The following is a 6696-nucleotide window of genomic DNA, read 5'->3' on the forward strand; positions in this document are numbered from 1 at the left end:
ACAATATATGTATGCAGACCTATGTGTCTCCATGGTTACAAACTACAAACAAACCCTGTACAATCTGATCCTGCAGTCATGTGTTACTCACATACGTCTGCCCCTACTTTTTGCTTACGTGTGTGAAAGAAGTCTTGCTAACGAATGATCATTAGCAAGAAGTAGGAGACAGATGGAAGGGAGTATGCCTGCAGGATTGGACTGTATAGGGTTTATTTGTGGTCTGTATCCATGGAGACACATTGTTCTACATAGTAGCTTTATACATAAAATGGAATGGTTTGTTTTTTTCTAAAGTTGATTTTTTTTATTTGAAAAGCTCTTTAAAAAAAACAGTGTTAATCTGGAGGCATGAGAAGGTGGAGCAGTCCCTTGTACTACTTCCTACTGGTTATATCCTCCTATAGTAATAATGTATGCGCTTATTCACTTGCCATTTATGTTGGGAAATGACCTGCATTTTGCATTAACAGAGTGTGAGTGTGTGAGTGTGAGTGTGAGTGTGAGTGTGAGTGTGTGTGTGTGTGTGTGTGTGTGTGTGCATGTATATATATATACATATATATATATACATATATATGTGTGTATGTATACATGTTATATATATATATATATATATATATATATATATATATATGTATACATATTTTATATATATATATATATATATATATATATACACACACTACCGTTCAAAAGTTTAGGGTCACTTAGAAATTTCCTTATTTTTGCAAGAAAAGCACAGTTTTTTTCAATGAAGATAACATTAAATTAATCAGAAATACACTCTATACATTGTTAATGTGCTAAATGACTATTCTAGCTGCAAACGTCTGTTTTTTAATGCAATATCTACATAGGTGTATAGAGGCCCATTTCCAGAAACCATCACTCCAGTGTTCTAATGGTACATTGTGTTTGCTAACTATGTTAGAAAGCTAATGGATGATTAGAAAACACTTGAAAACCCTTGTGCAATTATGTTAGCACCTCTGTAAACAGTTTTGCTGTTTAGAGGAGCTATAAAACTGACCTTCCTTTGAGCTAGTTGAGAATCTGGACCATTACATTTGTGGGTTTGATTAAACTCTCAAAATGGCTAGAAAAAGAGAGCTTTCATGTGAAACTCGACAGTCTATTCTTGTTCTTAGAAATGAAGGCTATTCCATGCGAGAAATTGCCAAGAAACTGAAGATTTCCTACAACGGTGTGTACTACTCCCTTCAGAGGACAGCACAAACAGGCTCTAACCAGAGTAGAAAGAGAAGTGGGAGGCTCCGCTGCACAACTGAGCAACAAGACAAGTACATTAGAGTCTCTAGTTTGAGGAATAGACGCCTCACAGGTTCTCAACTGGCAGCTTCATTAAATAGTACCCGCAAAACGCCAGTGTCAACGTCTACAGTGAAGAGGCGACTCCGGGATGCTGGCCTTCAGGGCAGAGTGGCAAAGAAAAAGCCATATCTGAGACTGGCTAATAAAAGGAAAAGATTAATATGGGCAAACGCACACAGACATTGGACAGAGGAAGATTGGAAAAACGTGTTATGGACAGACGAATCAAAGTTTGAGGTGTTTGGATCACACAGAAGAACATTTGTGAGACGCAGAACAACTGAAAAGATGCTGGAAGAGTGCCTGACACCATCTGTCAAGCATGGTGGAGGTAATGTGATGGTCTGGGGTTGCTTTGGTGCTGGTAAAGTTTGAGATTTGTACAAGGTAAAAGGGATTTTGAATAAGGAAGGCTATCACTCCATTTTGCAACGCCATGCCATACCCTGTGGACAGCTCTTGATTGGAGCCAATTTCATCCTACAATAGGACAATGACCCAAAGCACACCTCCAAATTATGCAAGAACTATTTAGGGAAGAAGCAGGCAGCTGGTATTCTATCTGTAATGGAGTGGCCAGCGCAGTCACCAGATCTTAAACCCATAGAGCTGTTGTGGGAGCAGCTTGACCGTATGGTACGCAAGAAGTGGCCATTAAGCCAATCCAACTTGTGGGAGGGGCTTCTGGAAGCATGGGGTGAAATTTCTCCTGATTACCTCAGCAAATTAACAGCTAGAATGGCAGAGGTCTGCAATGATGTAATTGCTGAAAATGGAGCATTCTTTAACGAAAGCAAAGTTTGAAGGAGAAAATTATTATTTCAAATAAAAATCATTATTTCTAACCTTGTCAATGTCTTGACTATATTTTCTAGTCATTTGCAACTCATTTGATAAATATAAGTGTGAGTTTTCATGGAAAACACAAACTTGTCTGGGTGACCCCAAACTTTAGAACGGTAGTGTATATATGAACTGTAACAAATTATATTGGAAAATTGCGTAACTTTTAATTATCTAATACGCTTTTTGTTCAAACTGGAATTGCATTGGGCTGGAGCTAAACTACAATTGTGCCGCACGATGATCACATGTCTCAAGAACAATGGTGTTTGCCTATTAGTCTATCCTGCAAGCTGATTGGCTGCTGGGGTAGTTTGAACAACACTATGCCCAGTTGTATTGTGTATTATCTGTATTGACTCCAAGACCTATCATCTACATACACTTTTAGAATGTAATGGACTGATCTGTGCCTTCTGTCCCCACAGAATAAAAAGAAAGAAGAAAAAAAGTGTTTATGAAAGGGGACATGGTTTAGTGGGGAAGAGGACATGGCTAAAAATTCACCAAAATACTAAGCCATCCAAAAATTGGTATAAAGAGGAGAAAAGTGCCTAGAATGTCTATCAAGATGGGGCAAATTCATCATGCTGCGTGTGCCATTGTGATTGAATTGGTGCATCTTTAGAATGTCTGGTCTAAGTTTAGGCTGTCTAAATCTTAGGAAATCTGCCCCAGTGTGTCTAAGTCACTTTGTGAATTCATGGACTGTGTTACACTACATATGATATGGTGTCATCCAATACAGAAAAAGTTGTAATAAAAATTATTTATTTTAGTGAAACACTTTCTAATTGGAACAATGCAGTGAGTGAAACTTACTAAAATAGATAACTGAGTGGACAGTACAGAATAAGATAAGACACGCTCTCTCTTTTGCCCCCTCCCCCTAAAGGGAGTTTGGGGGGTGCGTTCAAAAGTTGCAGTTGTCAGCCCACATGATATATTTAATCAGGACATCTTACAGTTACAGATGACATTAAAAAAAAGTTGCCAGATCTGTTGCCTCCTAATCCCATGCTCTGCTTAAGGACCAAATAAATGTTTTCTGAAATCTTGTAACTAAATTAGTTATTATTGTACCATCATTATAGGCAAAAACTAAGGTTTATAGTAAAGTTTGGTATTGGTACACTCAGATGGGGATATTTTGTGAGGTTTGCTGAAAGGTATAGAACAAATAATTGTGTTGCAAAAAACAGATTTCATATTTGAAAGCCGTCTGATGCATTCATGAGTGGAAGCGATAGGTGTTGAAAGACTGAAAAGGTCATGGGAAAATAAAGGTTGTAAAAAAAAAAGAGAGACAGAACAATTTTTAATAAAGGTAGAGAGAATAGATACTGTAGAGGGATTCACAAGCACGAGTGAGGTTTTATTTGATTACATTGTAGATGGAAACCCAGCAGTAAAGGAGCATCATATTATGGAGCGACAAAAGAAAAGGTCTTAATGTTATTGCAGTGTACATTTCCAGAGTTTCACATATGAAACATGACAATACCTTTGTATCTTTCTTTTTTCTTTCTTTCTTTCTTTCTTTCTTACTTTCTTTCTCTATCCTTCTCTCTCTTTCGATTTCTTTCTATCTCAAATCTTCTTATCTCTAGGGACCTTAGACATTGTTCTCTTTAGTGTATGATGTATGTAATCTTTTGTACTTTCATACTTGTATTACCCTACTTTACATTACTATAGAATAAAATATGGTATCATCCAAGTCAAAATCTTTACTGTTGACAAATTCTTGGGGCCCCAAATGCTGAATTAGGGCCTATTTACATCTATGTCGGGGTTCCATTGATGGCTCCTGTCAGACCTTTCCATCAGGGAAACCCATAAACCCATAAACACAAACCAAATGGAAACCATAGCTTCCGTTTGCATTACCATTGATTTCAATGGTAATGTTTCCATTGCAAATGGTTTCCGTTTGTCTCCGTTCCGTAAGGTTTCTGTTTTTTTGGCGGAAACAATAGCAAAGTCGACTGCCACACAGATCCCCATTGTATAAAGTGCCACACAGCCCCACCCTTGTATATAGTGCCACACAGCCCCCCCCTTGTATATAGTGCCACGCAGCCCCCTTGTATATAGTGGCCCACAGCCCCCCTTGGATATAGAGCCACTCAGCCCCCACTTTTATATAGTGCCACACAGCCTCCCTTTTATATAGTGCCACACAGCCCCCTTGTATATAGTGCCACTCAGCCCCCCCTCCCTAGTATATATTGCCACACAGCTCCCCCTTGTATATAGTGCCACACCTCATCCCTTCTATATAGTGCCAAAGAGCAATCCCCCTGTATATTGCCACACTGCCCCCTCCCTTGTATATAGTGCCACAGAGAACCCCCTATTGTACACGGCCCCCTTGTATATAGTGCCACACAGTCCCCCCTTGTATATAGTCCCACACCACTCCCCCTCCCTTGTATATAGTGCCACACAGCCCTCCATGCATATAGTGCCACAGAGCCCCCCTCCCTTGTATATAGTGCCACACAGCCCCCTCACTCGTATATAGTGTCATACAGCCCCCCTTGTATGTAGTGCCATACAGCTCCCCCTTGTATGTATTGCCACACAGCCCCCCTCCCTTGTATATAGTGCCACAAAGTCCCTCCTTTATATAGTGCTACACAGCAATCCCCCCTGTATATTGCCACACAGCCCCCCTTGTAGAAAGTGCCACACTGAACCCCCTTGATTATAGTGCCACCCTGTTGTATATAGTGTTACTCATCACCCCCAAATTTTATATAGTGTTACCAAGTGCCCCCCCTCTTGTATATAGTGCCACGCAGTGCCCCCCCATTGTATATAGTGATATAATACTATCTCACTGATAACTAAAGTTTTCGTTCCGTTAAATTGTAAATATGACTGCCTGAAGCTTTAGGCGACCATTATATCTTGATCGTGCACGAGCCGGGAGGTTCATTAATGCACACAACCGTGCGATCCGGCATCTATATTAAAGATTATCGTTTAACACTAATAATCCCTGATGATGTTCCACCAGTAACGGTGGTTCTGAAACGCGTAGGATTAACGATAGAGCATTACAACTAACAATTTAACTTTGAGTGAATACTGGTCAGTGATCTTGCAACAGGGGGCTTGTTACCGAACAGTGGAGGTCTTGACCCTATTGCTGACCACAGCACTATACGTGGCTTTAAGAGCCGGACGAGTGCAATATAGCGCAAGGTGTAGCGTGGTACGGCGCTATTACTAATCAATCATTAGGATTCAGCTTATATATATAATAATAGGAGAGACTGGTCTGTGGGTAGTTAGTATCTTTGCCTCATAGGCTAGGTCTCTGCTGCTGACCATATGATTGAGCCTGTTATTTTGGCTTTAAGGGCCCATTTTTAAGATTATCTTAATAAACTTATTTTAATCGTTCAACTCAGGCAGTCCCATTGTATATAGTGCTACACAGCGCCCCCGTTGTATATAGTGTTACACAGCAATCCCCCCACTGTATATTGCCACATAGAACCCACCAAAAAAAATTGTACTTACCTTGCCCCATTCCCGCGACGAACGGAGCGCTGTACAGCCTCCGGGAGGGTCGCATGCGCAGACCAACGTAATGCAGTGATGTCATCATGCTGGCCTGCACAGGGATTCTTCCCAGCGCCTTATAGGCTGCAGGCCTAACATGGCCTGCAGCCTATAATATTCATTTGTATCTGCGTCCTGAGGAAGCAGATACAAGTGAATGTGGCTGTCGCTAGCACCGGGGCCCCCTCCGGTGCTAGCAACGCCACTGGGCATGAGGGGTCCATGCCGCCTGGACCATAAATGTTATAGGCCGGGCAGCATGGGCCACGTAGCAGCCACGGGCAGGGGCCCCTAATAGGATGGAGGCCCTGGGCAATCCCCAGTTTTCCCCCCTAACGCTGGCCCTGCTTACGGTCAGTGAATGGAAACATTATTGTGTAGATCTTGAAGCTGAAAACGCTTGCTGATGGGTTTGCATAAACAGCAGCAGCACAAATCTGTTTCCTGTCCTGGCTCCAGAATAACACGCTCTTACCTACTCTGTTAAATTATAGCAAATGCTCTGTTGTATGAACGAAAACTAGGACAGGATGGGGTTTTCAGCCTCAGAATGAAAATAAGAATGTTTCCCTTTACTGGCAACAAGCAGAGATCCTGAAAATGGTGCGTATTAGAAACACAAAATGTATCACAACGTTGTATAAATTGAACGCCTCCTTTTAGAACTCTTCGAATAAATTTTGTCATCATTCTCCAAATTTCAGCAGAATATTTTACCCACTGACTTATTTTCTATAACAATAAATTCTGCCTATGTCCGGCATTTTACTCTAAGAAAATGGTGCTCAAATTCTTTTAGCTTATTTTATCTTCAGCTGTCAGTATGCAACTGTTCTGGGCACCCAATCGTCAATGTGACATTATTTTAGACCCCCAATAATTTAGCAGTCAGAATATATTGAATATATGACAAGCAAGAGATCCCAAAACCAGATTCAACTA

At 40.8% G+C, this 6696-nt stretch overlaps 1 non-coding gene across 1 annotated transcript; it reads left to right on the top strand.

The window, feature by feature from the left end:
- Positions 1-344: 344 nt before the first annotated feature.
- Positions 345-470, top strand: LOC142751379 (small nucleolar RNA SNORA47). Its single transcript, XR_012882925.1, has one exon. It is a non-coding gene; the product is annotated as a small nucleolar RNA SNORA47 (small nucleolar RNA).
- Positions 471-6696: the final 6226 nt, after the last annotated feature.

The sequence above is a fragment of the Rhinoderma darwinii genome, chromosome 3 (genome assembly GCF_050947455.1).
Source record: "Rhinoderma darwinii isolate aRhiDar2 chromosome 3, aRhiDar2.hap1, whole genome shotgun sequence".
Taxonomy (NCBI): Eukaryota; Metazoa; Chordata; class Amphibia; order Anura; family Rhinodermatidae; genus Rhinoderma; species Rhinoderma darwinii.